The 18,676-nt window shown below is 43.2% G+C and overlaps 1 protein-coding gene across 3 annotated transcripts in view; it reads right to left on the bottom strand.

Annotated features, from left to right (window-relative positions):
* Window positions 1–18,676, bottom strand: part of LOC136676788 (AT-rich interactive domain-containing protein 3A-like) — a 94,209-nt gene that overhangs the window by 20,843 nt on the left and 54,690 nt on the right. The gene's annotated exons all lie outside the window — the stretch shown is intronic.

Genomic DNA, 18,676 nt, shown 5'->3' on the forward strand with positions numbered 1-18,676 from the left:
GCTGCTGTGGTGTTTGATCCTTGTGGTGTTTTGACCAAAGCAGGTCACAGATTTTTCATTAAGATCCAGAAGTGTGTTCCCCGTGGAAACAGGAGAGAATATGTTCACTTTTAATAATCGTGTTGATTTTATTTATTTAGAGGTCAGAGGTACCTAAATGTGGCCGGTGTGGTCACACCCCCTCACACAGTAACACCACCACGCAGTGCTTATCATTAAAGTGATTTTGATTAAAACACACAGGATGTGTCTGAGATTCCTCGTGTGACCTGCAAATGAAAACTCATTACTGAAGAGAAATGGTGGATAAACAAAAAAAGAAAACATTCTGTAAAGCTGGCCTTTTTTTAACCTCCTAATTTCCCTGAATCTGTGGCAATAATTTGTGCTCACAATTTAATGCTAGGTCATAAAGAAAGGAGAAGACCAGTCCTTTGTGCGAATCACAGGCCGGCTGACCTCAAGATAATTAACCTGTATTTTGCTGATAGAATTCCATTGTGCCCATCGGATTTACCATAATAGCAATCAATACTGGGAGAAATATAGTGCAAACAACGGCACGCAGGGCTTGGGCTGTGAAAAGAGAGCCAGGAGTGGAGGGCTAGTCCATAATAGTAAAAACACATCAATTAAGCCTTGTAATTACGGCTTCATTTTGCCTCCCTGGCATGTGAACTAAGAGACACTATTAAAACAAAAGATTTATCTGCCCACCTGAAACAGGACAATGATGGAATTACATTTAACTAGCGCCACCATCTACAACAATCAATTGCTATTTCTAACTTCCCCTAAACTGTCCATATATCACACAAGCATTAACAGAAAAAACAGAGCAGGCGTTTCAGCTGATTTCTAGAAGTTTCTCATTGATTTTTCAAACTCACAGTGGGTGTGAAGGTAAGTGTGTGTGCTAATGATATTAACCACATTAATAAGGGCAGGCGGCTTGGCTTTACTTAGATATATGTTCATGTGAAAAAAAATGATATTAATCTTTACGCTACGGATGTTACAGTGTCAAATGCTGCAAAATCACATTAACTAACATTAACAGTTAAAGAGGACACGTTCTGCCTCTTCTCCGCAGTGGAACACAGTTCTGGATCCTAATTAAATGTCTCTGACCTGACACAGCCGCGTTCTCCCTCCGTGTAAACAGCCCCGCTGTTCCTTTAAATGATAACGAGCCGCTCGCCGTTCACCCCGCCCCCGAGCGCACAGCAGTGAGGAGCAAAAGCTCTGGTTTTAGTCGTTTTGGCTCGGTTCTCTTTTTTTTCTCTTTCCCCCATGGGCTCCAGATTCATACATTAATGTGCACATGCACTGAAGCAATACCTGACAGATCTGGCAAATTTTGTACACAATTTCTAGAGGTGTTTAGGGCTGCTTTATTGTAATATTTTCCTGAATTATTGGAGTACTGTAAAGTTATCCAGTGACTGGTCTATAATCCTCCGCCCAATGTTCTCCTCTCATTTAAGGGTTAATTACACCTCCTAATTTAAGAGTAACTTAACAATCAAAAGGAGAGAATACCACATGCGTCCTCCTCAGCCCAGATTTGAAACAATAGGCTTCATAATACACAGCTCCCCAAAGATAATCTATAAAACAATTATTTATCCACATACACAAAAGGCTAAGCCAAAAGAGCTCAGGGCAATAAATAAAAGGCGGCTCGACAAAAGCCAGTGTCGGGTGGAATCTGACCTGGGACAAGCCCTTTTTACAATGAGATTTATGTGTGCTCGATGGCTGAGGTGATGCATTTGCCCCCTCTGATTCCCTGAAAGAGATACAGCGAATAAAAGCCAGAACGAGCTTTTGTCAACCTCAAGAACCTGATGCAGCCATGCATCATTATGACAATGAGCGATGGTAGATCATGAGGTGGGGGTAAGCACACACACACACACACACACACACACACGTTAGGCCGACCCCACCGAACCGTCCGCCCTTTAATTGCTTCCTCGCTAAAAGTGCGTAATTGACAAAGTGGTGAAGGGAATAAGCTGCTGGGAGCCAATCATCTCCATGGCTGGCTTCATTGGTGATGTGTTTCCTTCACTCTCTTCAGGCAGATAATGGAACAGGAGCGTGTCTGTACTCTACATCTCTCCTCTAGAGCGTGAGACATAAGAATAACCAAACCTGACTTCATTCACGTGTATAAACAGGAAATGGCGCTAACTTGCTTGAGTAAGTCTCGTCTGATGCGTTTGTCAGAGACAGAGGGGTGGTTTGTCTGCATCCTTTGCAGTTGAGTGTAAAGAACCGCAGTATCCTCTCTGTGAGGTGGAATGCAATCAGTCTCAGGACAGAGACGCGGGGATAACTGCAGCGGACCGTACACAGAGGTATAGAAGACACTAAAAAGATTTCTTTTCATCTTTTCAGTCCTGTGTTGTCAAATACACAGACACACACAGCACGGACGCTACAGCTGGAACAGCCGAACGGCCTGTGAGCTCACCGTGTTGCAGGCAGAGCATCCATCTGTTACCGTTCTAAAATGGACAAACACACAGTTCACATAGTCCACCGCCTGCTGTTATTTTTGGGCAAATATGAATGGTTTTAAAAAAAGATAAATAAAAAATGATATATGTGTGTGTGTTCTGTATTTAGAAACGAAGGGGAGTGAATCTGATCTGTGCCATAAACTGTGCCCTTACACAGTATCAGGCATCTCCATTGGTCAGAAGCCCTGCTTGTCTGTTGGTAGCAGTGCAGATGAAGCAGGTTTTCAGGTTGTGCACAGATTTAAAGAACACTAGGTATTTTTAGGTAAATCTGGTATTTTCACACCTGAGCTCCTATTACTTTCTCAGATTTAGAGCATTGCCCTGAAATCAAGAAGAAGGAGGAGGAGGAGGGAGGGGAATGGTTTCCTACCCTCCTCTGAAAGTTACATAGTGCAGTTTCTATAGTGCTGAGCCCAGAGTAGCAGTGACAGATATTCTGTTCTCCCTATTACAGCACAGTGAAGCATTACAATGATTTAGAAGCTGCAAATAATAATAATAATAATAATAATAATAATAATAATAATAATAATGGCAGTTAGCCATGCTTTTGTTTCCGTGCAGATGGATTACTGCAAATCACCGCTCAGAGGACTTCCTGCCACTGCCATAAAAAAGCTATAACAAGTACATCATGCAGCAGCAAGAATTCTAACCATAAACCAGGAAGATCACATTAGAGCAGTGTTAGCTACCCTCCACTGGGCATTTGTTTCTTTTAGGACCAGTTACAGCGCTTTAAGTTAGTTTTTAAATATGTTATTGATGCAGCACCTTCATTCATCTCTGAGGGCCTGTGATTTTAAAATCATTTAATGCTAGATTTCATATATGAAATTCACACACACACATTCCTCAGGTTCCCTCTGTCACTGATTTAAAAAACAGATCTTTGCTTTAGTCTTTAACTTTATTTATTCCTGTCCCTATTTCCCTTATTTTACTGTTTTATTCCTTTAATATTTCTATTGTGTGTTTTAACACTGATTTAATTAAAAAGATTTCATCTTTGACCCTACATTTACTGGTGTATTTTAATATTTATTGCCCTTATTTTTACAGGTTCCTAATATTTATGGTGCATCTGAATGTATTCATTTATGATCATTTTTATTTTGATTATTTAAATTAGGCACAAAATACTTTTTCTTGCTCGTTTTTAATTGCACTATAAATCAGTTAGAGCTGCATTTCATTTATAAATAGTTTATTATCTTTTATTATTAACATGGTATTCTCCTCCTCTTCAGCAGACGCCTCAAACAGAGCATCGACTGGAAACAAACATCAGCCCAAAACGAGCCCAAACCGTCTGATCTTTACATAAAGAATAAAAGGGTTGATTGTATTTGACACGTCATGATATTTATCGGTTTTAGATTTTTAAAACATCATTTTTAAGGACTGAAATATGAGAGAAAACTTTCATAAAATGGACCATGTCAAGACTAGCTCTTAAATCTCTTGGACCACAACTTTACCTTGTGACACAACAGCCACTGAACACGTGCCAAAACACCTTCAAATCACAGCACTTTTCCACTGAAGTATTTCAGGTGTGTGTGTCTAAAGTATTAATGCTGTGATGTGAGAAAGGCTCAGAGGAAGGAAGGAAATAAGGGGAGGACTTTGACAAATACAGGAACACCAGTGACTTTCCTGAACATTTTAGTGCCACTGTTTGAGGATTCAGTCTTTCATTAGAATTAGCTCTCAACTGGCCTTTTATTCTCCCCTCAGCGTCTCAGGTTGTTCTGCCGAGGGAAAAAAAAGCCTGCGCTTTACAGAAAGTGCTGAGGCAGCCCGTGATGTGGTGAATTTATGGCTGGGCCCCGGTGGAAATCATGAATCACACCGAGTATTTATCAGTACACAATGGGCTATAACACCTGCATTGTTCCTGTTGCTTAAAGATCAGAAGTTGTAAATGGGTCCGTTGCTTCAAGCTGCTGACGTGGTGCATAATGCATTCTTTAGATTACATCCCTAAGATACCTTCAAGACAAGTCCCAATACAAGGATTTACACACGCAGTTCACACACCTCATTCCTCAACTTCCCAACTTCTCTGACAGCATCGATGTTTGTTTAAAGCTGGTCTCATTTAGAAGAGACTTTAACTGAACTGCACCCAGACCACATCACGGCACACACTCAGGACATCAGCTTCTCTACAGCTGTAATCACTATAAAGGCTTCATTTAAACATTAAAGTAAAACGGTATCTCTTGGTACACTAGGCCTTCACAGTAATTACGCTATCGACTCATTGTACAACACATGGATATTTCCTCAAAAATGCCTCACATAAGAATAAACATCACCAATATTTTATCCACTCGCTCTGTTTTGGTGATGTTCTGTTTATTTGTTTGTAGGTTTATTGTTTTATTCATTTAGGATATTTTACAAAAATAAATATATAATTTAGGGTGGCGCAGCAGGTTAGTGTCGCAGTCACACAGCTCCAGGGGCCTGGAGGTTGTGGGTTCGATTCCTGCTCTGGGTGACTGTCTGTGAGGAGTGTGGTGTGTTCTCTCTGTGTCTGCGTGGGTTTCCTCCGGGTGACTGTCTGTGAGGAGTGTGGTGTGTTCTCCCTGTGTCTGCGTGGGTTTCCTCTGGGTGACTGTCTGTGAGGAGTGTGGTGTGTTCTCCCTGTGTCTGCGTGGGTTTCCTCTGGGTGACTGTCTGTGAGGAGTGTGGCGTGCTCTCTGTGTCTGTGTGGGTTTCCTCCGGGTGACTGTCTGTGAGGAGTGTGGTGTGTTCTCCCTGTGTCTGCGTGGGTTTCCTCCGGGTGACTGTCTGTGAGGAGTGTGGCGTGTTCTCCCTGTGTCTGTGTGGGTTTCCTCCGGGTGACTGTCTGTGAGGAGTGTGGTGTGTTCTCCCTGTGTCTGCGTGGGTTTCCTCCGGGTGACTGTCTGTGAGGAGTGTGGCGTGTTCTCTCTGTGTCTGTGTGGGTTTCCTCCGGGTGCTACAGTTTCCTCCCACAGTCCAAAAACACACGTTGGTAGGTGGATTGGTGACTCAAAAGTGAATGTGTGTGTGTGTGTGTGTGTGTGTGTGTGTTGCCCTGTGAAGGACTGATGCCCCCTCCAGGGTGTATTCCCGCCTTGCGCCCAATGATTCCAGGTAGGCTCTGGACTCACCGCCACCCTGAACTGGATAAGGGTTACAGATAATGAATGAATGAATGAATGAATGAATATAATTTATTTTCTTAAATGCTTAGACATTGAAATTGAAATATATAATTATATCATTATTTTTATTTATAACATAAATAAAAGACATATTTCAATTCCAATGTTTAGGTATTTTTAATAATTAAGGTTTTGCTTAAAGTTCATTATTTTTTCGAAGGGTGTAAGTGCATTGTTATGATTCTATATTATCATAATATTCATGGCATAAAACAGTCCTAAAATGACATTAAGTATCACAATAAAGCTATTGTGACAGGCTTACGGCGCACAGTGTGAAAACACACACAAACAACACACACACACACACACACACACACACACACACACACACACACACACACACATCCATACGCCTCTCTGGGCAGTGCTTATACACAAGCCTGTGTGTGCTGGGCTCCAGAGCAGCGGTGGCCATTTTGATTTGAAAAGAGATACGGCCATTTTAATCCACAGGGGCCCAGCGACAAACCAATGGTGCTTGGCAGATTATGATTGATGATGGCAGGGGCCAAGGGATGCTGGGAAGGCGAGTGACCTTTAAGCTCAGGTCAGGCCTACAGGGGACGGTAGAGTTGGAGACACAAATTCACTTTCAAGTTCCACGCAGCGGGGAGACCTCCTAAATGTGGAGGTTTCTGACGGCGGTTTGACAACCTGAAGCTGAAGAGATTTTCATCAAAGGTTTTCATTTTCATACTTCAGCTCCCCGTAATGAAGCCGTGTCATTCTCAGCTAATGAAAGAAATCTGTATGTAAAAGAAAGCTGGAACCACAGAAGGGTAGTGTCTAGGTTTCAGGTCCGTTTCAGACGGCGGGACAATAAACGAGTGGGTAAACAATATCCTGAGTGGTAGAATGTCTCCTTCTTAAAGAAGAGTTGGCCCTCTTTATTAATCTCCGTTTCTTGGGAAGCTAATAAAGGCATTATGTAAATGTGCAAAATCAAACTACCTGGAGAGTTGTGATGAATACGGATGAAACACCTTTGCTGTACCTTCCTCTCGTTTCATAGAAACACCATCGGCTCCTTTCCTCCCCTTTTTACCCGCAGCCACGTCTTTACGAGCGGGCTTTAATACCAGGACACTTAAGGATAACCCGGGAACACTGCCATGAAAGGAGTGAATTGGAGGATCAGAGGAGGCCATGAGGCACAAGGAGACCCAACTCAAACCTCCACAGCCTAGTGACGTCTCCTCTGTGGACAACAGCGCTCATGGAAATGTATTTCTAAATGTAACAGGTGTGTATGTTGGGACTATAACCTCATATAACACTGGACTGTCACGAGGAGAGATTCACACACACAGAGTCACAGTGGAATAACGGGGTGTGTGTTTATTATAATATTTGGGGTCATTTATTTTGTTTCTTTGTGTAAATCTCTTACTATTCAGTGTGATATTCTTGTGTACTGTATGTTACTGGGTGTGTCCGTATTCTATATGTGTGAGTGGTGTGTGTGTGTGTGTGTATTCACACAGACTTAACTGTACAACCACCTGACTAACAAGGTGTAGGCCTCCCTCCTGCCGCCAAAACAGCTCTGACCTGTTGAGGCACGGACTCCACGAGACCTCTGAAGGTGTCCTGAGGTAAGTATCAGGCACCAAGCCGTTAGCAGCAGATCCTTTAAGTTCTGTAAAGACTTGTTTTTCTGGTACTTGACTGACCTAAGATCTGAGGTGCATTATCTCTGAAAGAGGCCACTGCCATCAGGGCGCACTACTGCCGTGAAGGACCTGGTCCCACCGGGCGTTCTGACCCCTTTCTATCAGGGCCGGCATTAACTCTTTTGGCGCTGTGTGCTGCAGTATCTCTTACATGTGATGGGACCAGACTGGCTTTTCATATCGCAACTGCAATGCATCTTACTTACAAATCAACTTCAAGGACTGACCGTTCTCTTGCTTAATATATCCCACCCCTCAACAGGTGCCCCTTTAATGACATACAGCGTGATCCAGTTCATGCCACAGTGGTTATAATGTTGTGGCTCATTTTATAAAGGCCTCCCAGAGTCTTTAAGTATTCTGGTATTTTAAAAAAACTGCATGATGTATTATTAATGTTATTATTCAGTCCTAAGCCCTCTTCTCTAACCATTAGGCCACAGCTGTCCTTTAGTTTATTACAATCAATTACTCATCATTAAATGTGCTTTATACCGTCAGTGGACAGCACGCAAGCATCGGTGCCATCGCATTTAACACATCTGTGGCAGAGAAAACACACACACACACACACACACCTTGCTCAAGAGCACCTCAGCCGTGGATGTTGAGGGAGGAGATGGTGATCTAAGTTGATCTAAGGCCTCGTAAACGCAGCACTTTGCAGGAGGAATTTTAGAAGGAGAAAGCAGGATCCGCTCGAGACAGTTCTCTGTTTACGTTCATGAAAGCCTAACTGTTTCTTTCAGGGACTCCGGCTGAGTGTGTGTATTTTCACATGTCTGTCTTTCAGCAGGCTTCTGTAAACCTCTTCAGCTTCAGGTGCCGTCCCGAGATTCAGACACGGTCCGGACAACCTGTTTCTATTGAACTAAAGGGCAGAGCTGACCGCTGCAGTGGAGAGGTGGCATGAGGATGAAACAGGACCTGAGTCTTGTCCCTGGTTCTGCTCAGGAAGCTTTTAATAGCCGTAGCTCAAGAGAGGAGTAGTGGGGGGCTGCAGACAGCAGTTGTGGAAACACCAGAGCACCACATTATATTCAGAATGAAACATTTTTTAAAAGACCACTGAGCACTGCGTTTCTAATACAGCGCTATAAATAGATGCTAAATATAGGTTCACCTTCCATTAGGCTTGTGGCTGTATTAACCCTTTGGGGTCAAAGGACATTTTCTCAATTTTCTGAAATTATAACTTGTATTATAATATATTACACACATGCTTTATATCAAAACGTTCGGAACAATCTCTCTTTAAGAGAGGCCCATGTGACCTACAGCATTTCCTAAAGAGATACTCTCTCTCTAACCCTGAAAAACTTAAATCCGAATTTAGAAAGTCTTTAAATTTCTTGTGAAAACATCCCTTTCCTCGTGTGGATGAAGTGTGTTGGTGATTGAAATAGTTTGATCAGAGTCAGAGGAGGCTTGTCTGAGGCTCATACACAGGCTGGTAAGTCGGGATGTACAGTATCAGTACAGTGGTGATAACATACGATCGACAGAGCGGTTTCTGCACATTCACAGAGTGTTTGAACTGTATTTCTGCGCTGTTATCACTGAGATATTAATAGAAACATCGCGAATGGTCGCCGGCGCGTTCTTCGACCCCAGAGAGTTACACATGTGGAGAGTTATGGGGTTCCCAGGAAGGTCGAGGTAAAACAGACCTTATTTACACTTAGTTTTAACCTGAAAGATTTTAGACGCGAGAATTAGGAGTGAAGTGGTCTGTAACCGCTTATCCAATTTAGGGTCGCGGGGGGGTCCAGAGCCTACCTGGAATCATCAGGCGCAAGGCAGGAATACACCCTGGAGGGGACGCCAGTCCTTCACAGGGCAACACAGACACACACACATTCACACCTACGGACACTTTCGAGTCGCCAATCCACCTGCAACGTGTGTTTTTTGGACTGTGGGAGGAAACCGGAGCACCTGGAGGAAACCCACGCGGACACAGGGAGAACACACCAACTCCTCACAGACAGTCACCCGGAGCAGGAATCGAACCCACAACCTCCAGGCCCCTGGAGCTGTGTGACTGCGACACTACCTGCTGCGCCACCGTGCCGCCCAACTAAATCACAGAACTTCAAAAATGTCTTTAAATAAACAATGAAAATGTCTGACTAATGCTTTCTGAGTGTTTGAATGAGTTTCTTTTAAAGTATCACAGAGCATTCGGGAACCACAGCCCATCAGAGGATAATTCAGATTAGTGCTGGAAGTCAATGAGTGCAAATTTCACATCACAAAAGCTGCTGTTTTCATTTAACCACAGCATCATAATGATTTAATGAGTGCATTTAGTCTCTACCACAGTGTGAGACAAATCAAAAATGGCCAAAGACAAATCACAACAGCCACAGCTGACTTCAGTCTGATTCTACATTCATCGCTCCGAATTAATGCCTTGATCCTGTTGGTAACCAGTGACCAGTGACATGTTTTAAGTTTCAACAGTCTGAAACAACATTGGACATTTTTCCATTTAGCACAGAAATAAGACTGTGAATAAACTGAGGGCCGTGATAAATGAAATGTTTAAGAACCTATGACACTTAGCAAACATCCCAGCTATTTAAAGCATGAACGCCGCTATAGAAATGTGCCTAAATATGTGGAAGGTTTAAATATATGGAATCCACAGCACAGGTCAACACACACCTACACAGACACACATACACACACACAAACACACACACACACACACACACACACACACACACACACACACACACACACACACACAAACACAGGCACACACACACCTACACACACACACACACAAGATATAGTGTATATATTAATTACACTCAAAAATATCCACTTGGTTAAAGCTCAGACCGTAACCAACTGTGGCCACAGTTATAAATACAGTGGTGGCAGCCAATCATTGATCAGTGACCTTCCTGGAAAAGCATATGGCTGAATTTAGATATAGTAATCTGACCATTGGCACGAAGAGCTAGATGTATAATGTTGCTCGGTCACCTGCCGGCAACAAGGTGTTTACATTAAAAATACATTTACACAGATGAATCATATAAACACTCAGGGAACTTCAGTGAAATCAAAATATACCACACTGCATTTTTCTTTAAAGGCGACCCATTCTCCCTTTCATTCAGTTCTGGGTCTTAATAAAACACCCTCGACCTGCTTTGGTTAAAACCCCGCAAGGATCAAACCCCACAGCAGCAGCATTCTCCCGAGGTCTAAACTGTTCTGCTCTGTTCAGAACTTTTAATGTTTAAATGATAATGAGCCGTTTGCTGTTCACCCCGACCCCGAGCGCACAGCAGGGAGGAGCCAGTCTGCTTTTAGCCATTTTTGGGGGGGGGGGGGGGTGTTCTTGTTTCACAGTGTGTGGGTTGGTGGGCTCCAGATCCCCACATTAATCTGAACATGCACTGAACTGAAGGGATGTTTTTCATAATATGTGCCCTTTAAACGGTCTGATATCCACAGACCAGACAGACACATGCTGGATTTACCAGGTGGATAATATTAGGACATTAGCAGAGGTCTTTTTAATGCTGGCCTTAATGAGGGTAATAAGTGACAATGTTAAAATGCTAATCTGTCTATTAGCTGTAGTCTCTGAGCGTATATGACAGTATTTTACGGGATAAAAGCTGATGAAGACACTGTGTACCATCCACACAAAACAAGGGTTTAAGTTCTTTTTGAAAGATCATTGCTGGTTTGGTTGAATTCTACGGTTGACTACTCACCATAGCTTTATTTTGGGTTTGCTAGTAAACAGATAACAAATTACCCATTTTTTACAGGAATCTGGGTCCGTGTACCTTTCGTTAATTGGTTTTCCGTTTCTAATCCTGCAGTAGAACAATGGAGAAGGACGCAGCAGGACCAGAGAATGTAGATTTGATTAGTTTTTTTCTTTTCTTCCAACGCTTTAAAACACAAACACAGTGAATACGAGAATCTGATATATTTTTATTGTAGCTCACAATAAGTTTATATTTGGATCCTCAGACCTAACAGGAAGATAACAGACGTGTCACATACTCCTACGGACACCCGCGTCCCCAACGTGCACAGAGATCTCAGCATATGTTCCCCGTCCTCGCCCATGTTTCTAATGAAGTGGTGAAATGGGTGCGATACGTTCATCTTTAATCTACCAGCACAATCAGGTCCTCCAGTTCAAAACACATGTCTCTATTAGTGTTAAAAACGTCTGGTTCTGGCTAAAATCCACAGCCCATCCCATAATCAGCCACAAGCAGCAATGAAAAACAACTCGTTATTTAGCTTTTCTTAAATCAATGATATTTATATTGTTCCAAACAGGGGACTGTTGCAGGATTAGAAACGGAAACCCAGTTAACGAAAGCTACACGGACCCAGTCTTGTTTCACCTCTAATGTAGGGGTCACCAATCTTATTCACAAAGGGAGGGTGTGGCTGCAGGTTTTCATTCCACACAAACAGGAGCACACCCTGTATAACTGTTACAGACCGAGGGCAGTTGATTAAACAAACAGAGTCAGGTGTGCTCCTGTTTAATAGGAATGAAAACCTGCAGCCACACCGGCTCTTTGTGGATGAGGCTAGTGACCCATGCTCTTGAATGTGCCCTTACTGGAATCAGAGCTGTACCACCCCACATAATTGGAGAAATTACGTAAGAACACCTTTAAATAAAAGAGGTAATCTGATATCACTAATCATGAGTGGGATCTTTCTAAAAGGCCAATGGTTACGTTTTAGCTTCTAAATAAAACTTAGTACGTGTCAGAGTGACTCTGCATTTCGATGGGTGTGCCACATATTTGAAAATCTCTGGTGGCTGTGGAGTGATGTGATGTTGATACACTTTCATTATCATTTATCTCACCGTATCACCTGTCAGTGTCAAAATACACAAAGGTGTGTGTTCACATGGGAAGAAAAGGTCAGACGGTTCATCAGGAGAATATTAAAGAGTTTGTCAGTAAATAACATCTTTCTCGAACGAGTCAGCAGTCGTCACTCAGCTTCGCCGAGCTTGTTTGGGACGGGGAAACTCAAACAGAGTACGGAGTGTAGCATGCGATGTACTCATCCATTAAACCACACACAGAGACATGTGTAATCTGCTTGTAATCTAATGGAAGGCTGACGATATTATTCAACCGTGACAACGAACACGTCACCTCAGACCAACACCATTTACTCGATTGGACCCCACCGAACCCTTTATTGACCTTCGCCTTCTTGATAAATCTGCAGAGCTGTTATTTTCTGCATTCATGACACAAGTAAAGTTCATTATTTCAGTTACGTTCCGTCTTTGTCCACTGCTGAATCATCAAATAGATTAATGAGGTTTATTTCAGGCACAAACTTCCTCAATTAGACCCCAAACATTTTAATCTACAGAAACTGATTAGAATTGAAATAGTTCTTTATGTTTCTTTGTGCATTTCTTAAATAAAGCAGAACAGAGCCAAAAAGCATAAGGTTAGGGTTGAGATCTGTGTCTGCATGGGTTTCCTCCGGGTGACTGTCAGTGAGGAGTGTGGTGTGTTCTCTCTGTGTCTGCGTGGGTTTCCTCCGGGTGACTGTCTGTGAGGAGTGTGGTGTGTTCTCTCTGTGTCTGCGTGGGTTTCCTCCGGGTGACTGTCTGTGAGGAGTGTGGTGTGTTCTCTCTGTGTCTGCGTGGGTTTCCTCCGGGTGACTGTCTGTGAGAAGTGTGGTGTGTTCTTCCTGTGTCTGCGTGGGTTTCCTCCGGGTGACTGTCTGTGAGGAGTGTGGTGTGTTCTCCCTGTGTCTGCGTGGGTTTCCTCCGGGTGACTGTCTGTGAGGAGTGTGGTGTGTTCTCTCTGTGTCTGCGTGGGTTTCCTCCGGGTGCTCCAAAAACACATGTTGGTAGGTGGATTGGAGACTCAAAAGTGTCCGTTGGTGTGAGTGTGTGAGTGAATGTGTGAGTGTGGGTGTCACCCTGTGAAGGACTGGCGTCCCCTCCAGGGTGTATTCTTGCCTTGCGCCCAATGATTCCAGGTAGGCTCTGGACCCACCGCGACCCTGAACTGGATAAGGGTTACAGAGAATGAATGAATGGATGAATAAAACTTCATGTTACAATGATCTCATTGTAGTCCACAACAACCAAAACAAACACGTTAAACTGCTGATATTCCTGATGTGTTCTATAAAGAGCTAAAAACAGCCTCAAACTGACCCCAAAGCACACCGGTGTGTACAGGGCACACAGTAAATGTGAATAGGAAACTGAAAACACACCCTCCAGTTAATTTCACGTTTGCCCAGTTTTTCTGTTAAATCAGGAGCCGACATTAAGTGTGAAGCAGGGCAAATGACGTCAGTTGTTTATTTACAGACGTTAAAGTTTGAACAGTCAAACTGACCCCAAAGAGAACAGCAGAGTTAATGTACAGTGACAGTCCAACACCGCACCACACTGAACCTACATCAGTCCGACGTATCATTTCTTGTAGAGGTTTGTGTAGAAAATCAATAACATAAATGGACATTGTGTTGAATATTTAATCCCTGATATTCCTAAAGTGAAGCACCAGGATGAAGTAATCTGTAAGTAGTAATGCTTCATGTGTACTTTCTAAGGCAATTCCTAGACAGTAATGGACTTACATTCGAAACCACTACAGTCATGCAGCTCGGGCTGTGAGTATTGATTAAAACAGTAATCAACTCTTTTATTGATCATTTTGATGAATGAGTTTTTTAAAAAGGCATTTCCAATGGAATTCAAAAAGTAATTTAGGATTATTTCTAAAGGTTTAAAACCTCATTTCTTCCAAAAAGTAACTTTACAGCAGATGTCATTAAATGTAAGTGTAATTAGCAGTTTATAAAAAGCCAAAACTAAATAATTTACTGAGTTTCCCTCATGATTCTACTGCTGCCACTCTGACTGAATTACACTCCACTGAATGTTTATATTATATTTACATTGTTGATTAATAATTCTTGACTGTGGTGTGTTCTCCTTGTGTCTGCGTGGGTTTCTTCCGGGTGACTGTCTGTGAGGAGTGTGGTGTGTTCTCTCTGTGTCTGCGTGTTTCCTCCGGGTGACTGTCTGTGAGGAGTGTGCTGTGTTCTCTCTGTGTCTGCGTGGGTTTCCTCCGGGTGACTGTCTGTGAGGAGTGTGGTGTGTTCTCCCTGTGTCTGCGTGGGTTTCCTCCGGGTGACTGTCTGTGAGGAGTGTGGTGTGTTCTCCCTGTGTCTGCGTGGGTTTCCTCCGGGTGACTGTCTGTGAGGAGTGTGGTGTGTTCTCCTTGTGTCTGCGTGGGTTTCCTCCGGGTGACTGTCTGTGAGGAGTGTGGTGTGTTCTCCCTGTGTCTGCGTGGGTTTCCTCCGGGTGACTGTCTGTGAGAAGTGTGCTGTGTTCTCTCTGTGTCTGCGTGGGTTTCCTCCGGGTGACTGTCTGTGAGGAGTGTGGTGTGTTCTCTCTGTGTCTGTGTGGGTTTCCTCCGGGTGACTGTCTGTGAGGAGTGTGGTGTGTTCTCCCTGTGTCTGCGTGGGTTTCCTCCGGGTGACTGTCTGTGAGGAGTGTGGTGTGTTCTCTCTGTGTCTGCGTGTGTTTCCTCCGGGTGACTGTCTGTGAGGAGTGTGGTGTGTTCTCTCTGTGTCTGTGTGGGTTTCCTCCGGGTGACTGTCTGTGAGGAGTGTGGTGTGTTCTCCCTGTGTCTGCGTGGGTTTTCTCCGGGTGACTGTCTGTGAGGAGTGTGGTGTGTTCTCTCTGTGTCTGCGTGGGTTTCCTCCGGGTGACTGTCTGTGAGGAGTGTGGTGTGTTCTCCCTGTGTCTGCGTGGGTTTCCTCCGGGTGCTCCGGTTTCCTCCCACAGTCCAAAAACACACATTGGTAGGTGGATTGGAGACTTAAAAGTGTCCGTAGGTGTGAGTGTGTGAGTGAATGTGTGAGTGTGTGTCACACTGTGAAGGACTGGCACCCCCTCCAGGGTGTGTTCCCGCCTTGTACTCAGTGATTCCAGGTAGGCTCCAGACCCACCGAGACCCTGAACTGGATAAGGGTTACAGACAATGAATGAATGAATATTTCAGTACTGTTAATTTAGTCTTTGTTCACTGTTTACTAATTTTACTATTTTCTACACTTAGCATTAAACATTCATAAAATGTATTATGCATTATATATATATAAATGAGTTCAAATGAGACATGTATGCTAAAATATTTTTCTCCAAAATCAAACAGTATGGTGTCAGACCTGTTTTTCCAAAGAGTGGAAAACTGCATCCAAATTAAACAACACAAACTAGCCTTGGAACGAATACAGAACAGCTACAGAAAAGCAGAGCTGCTGTGAGTCTAATCTGGGGTTTGCTGAGAGTGGCCTGTACATTACGTGATGTCAGAGTTTTTAATTAAACCGTGTCTTTATGCTTCAGCTGAACTGAAAAAGATTAACGCACTCCCACATTTTTACAGCATGGCATCAGTAGACAGAGCGACTCCTGGCTGTCCGACTCACTGGGATTAGCCAAAAACAACAGCGCGAGTCTCGATAAAAATGACCTCCACATTCCAGTCATCAGAAATCTGATCATGAGCCACTCCCTGAACCGCACTTTCTCACTGTTTCTCACTGTCAATAAATCAGACAGCCCCGGGCCAAAGGAACCTAACACACTCATACGACAACAACACCGACCTGGGTGGAAAACTATGGTAAATATTCAGGATAAACAGCAGACAGCAGCTCTGCTCAGGACTGAAAAAAAAGTCCACAGCAGGACATTTCTGAGCAGAAGACACATCACAGAAAAACATCATAAGTGAATTTTGCCTTTGAGTTTTCTCTTATGAAGGATTTCCTACATAAAATATCTTGAGGGAGATGTTAAAGTGGGAGTTTTTCAGCACTCAAAGTTTAAATTAACCCTTAACGGGAACATATTAATATTTCTATCTGGAGTCTGTCACCCAACAAACAAACTGTGAACCAGGACCTCCTCCCAGTCAGGATTCGTGGGCTGCCCACATCAGAAAACGTGAGGTAAAACAGATTTCAGATTTAGCTTCAATTATTATGTGCAAAAGGGTGACATTAAAGTATTACAAGGCATTAGAAGTGTACCGCCCCTTATCTGAGTATCTCCAATCACAGCGCAGGACTACAAGAATGATATAAAACACACATGACAAGTGCAAAGAAATAAAATCATTTAAAGGAAAAGCGCTTGTTTAGAAGGGGTACAGTGCTGCTGTGGGGTTTGATCCTTGTGGTGTTTGGACCATAGCAGGTCACAGATGTTTAATTAAGACCCAGAACTGTTCACTTGTGGAAAAGGAGTAGAATATTTTCTCTCAAAATCAGAGAAATGAACGCAGAACAACTTTATGCTTGTGTTTTCAGGGGGTTATAAACACAACGTCCTAGAAACAACACATGGATAAAGTACAAAGCATTGTGAAATAGTACATTTCAAGGAATGTTATTTCTATCAACATTGTATCTGTCTCGTTTCCAGTTAATTAACTCTGAAGAATTTACAGATGTGTTGCGACACTTCTCAGGTTCACTGTAAAGGTTCTGTGACTCGATTCACGACTGTAGATCCTTGTACAGACCGAGGAGTGTCCCCGTCGTCAACATAACGTTATAGAACGGTTCAGACAGAAGGGTTAATGCTGCAGACTCTTAGGGACACAAGGCTGTCATTAATGGATTAGGTGCTGGTTTCCCTCTAACCACCCCCCACCCCCCGCCCCCCGACTTCACCTGAAGGAATTTGCCGGACTGTGTCTGAGTGCACTTACTAAATGCTTACAGATTACTGAGCAAGCCCTGTCAGATGCGAGGCATGCATGTTTTACATGAGCATGTTCCAACTAATGCATAGATCCTTCTGCATTTTATGACGTCTGTCTGTAGGTTACGACTGAGAGAGAAAAACATACGACGTGAAGGTTCTTGTTTTCCTTCAGCTGAACACTTCTATCAATTATTCTACTCGACAGCAATGCGGAGATTGTCTGTTAATTACATCAGAGATGTCCCTGCGTCATCAAGAACCTACATTGCTTTATACATATGTACCACATAAGCCTCTGTAGAATCAATCAAAACGGCCTCTATGACCTTTCATTTAGTTTGGACCTTAAAGGGAATGCGTTTATGTGAGGGATAAGAAAACCAAGCAAAAAAAAAAAGAAAGAGAACGGAGTGAAAACGGCTAAAAACCAGAGCTTCTGCTCCTCGCTCCTCACTGCTGTGCGCTCGGGGTCGGGGTGAACAGCGAGCGGCTCATTATCATTTAAAGGAACAGGTCTGTTTAGACAGGGGGAGAACGCTGCTGTGGGGTCTTGATCCTTGTGGTGTTTTAAGCAAAGCAGGTCACAGATGTGTCATTAAGAACCAGAACTGTTTTCCACTGTGAAGAAGAGGGTGATTATTCATTCATTCATGCATTATCTGTAACAGTTAATCCAGCTCAGGGTCGTGGTAGAGGGTGAATAAGTCCCTTTTAAATTAAATTTCAATGAAGTGTAAATATATCCCATTATACACCCTTCATATACGATACTGATATCAGGTGATTATTTCTGAATCAGAAATGCCATCCAAAATTTATACCAAAGCTACTGAATGGTGCTTCATCCCTCCAGAGGGTAGGGTCTTTATAACCTTTTAGCTAGCACTTGGCATTGAGGATTTTGACCTTAGGCTCGTGTGATATTAGGATTCATAGCCCTACGTTTTGTACAGTGACTACAGACAGTGGTATTAAACAGTCCTAATGTTTCACCAGCGTTTTTAAAAAGGCTGCTGTCTGGTAAAAGAGAGCACGCTGACTGTGTAGCTCGGCTTGGTGAAACTGCACGTTCATTACACCATGGCAGACCAACATAATACCAGGATGTTATCCTCCCCACTGTGGCAGGGTCTTCCCCTCTGGGCCGTTTTCACATAATCTTCACATAATTATAAAACAAACAGCAGCCAGCTCTTTGTTTCTGATAACATCACGAGCGAGCCTTTCCACTGCGATGGCAACCACGCTTCACAGAGCTGGAACTGAGCGTTGAGCAGGAAACCCACACTATCACAATACCTTCAACACAATCTGGCATTTTTCCCCAACAATAGAGTTCAGACGACGATTGTGGACGCGGCTGTGTTTACGACTGTTTGTTTCTGGGCTAACTTTCTGGCTGTGCTTTAAGGCAAATATATTGTAGATGCCTTTTTACAGATTCAAGAAACACTCTGCCTCTGTGTGTAATGTGCTTATGTTATCATCAGA

Source organism: Hoplias malabaricus, chromosome X2, assembly GCF_029633855.1.
Source record: "Hoplias malabaricus isolate fHopMal1 chromosome X2, fHopMal1.hap1, whole genome shotgun sequence".
Lineage (NCBI taxonomy): Eukaryota > Metazoa > Chordata > Actinopteri > Characiformes > Erythrinidae > Hoplias > Hoplias malabaricus.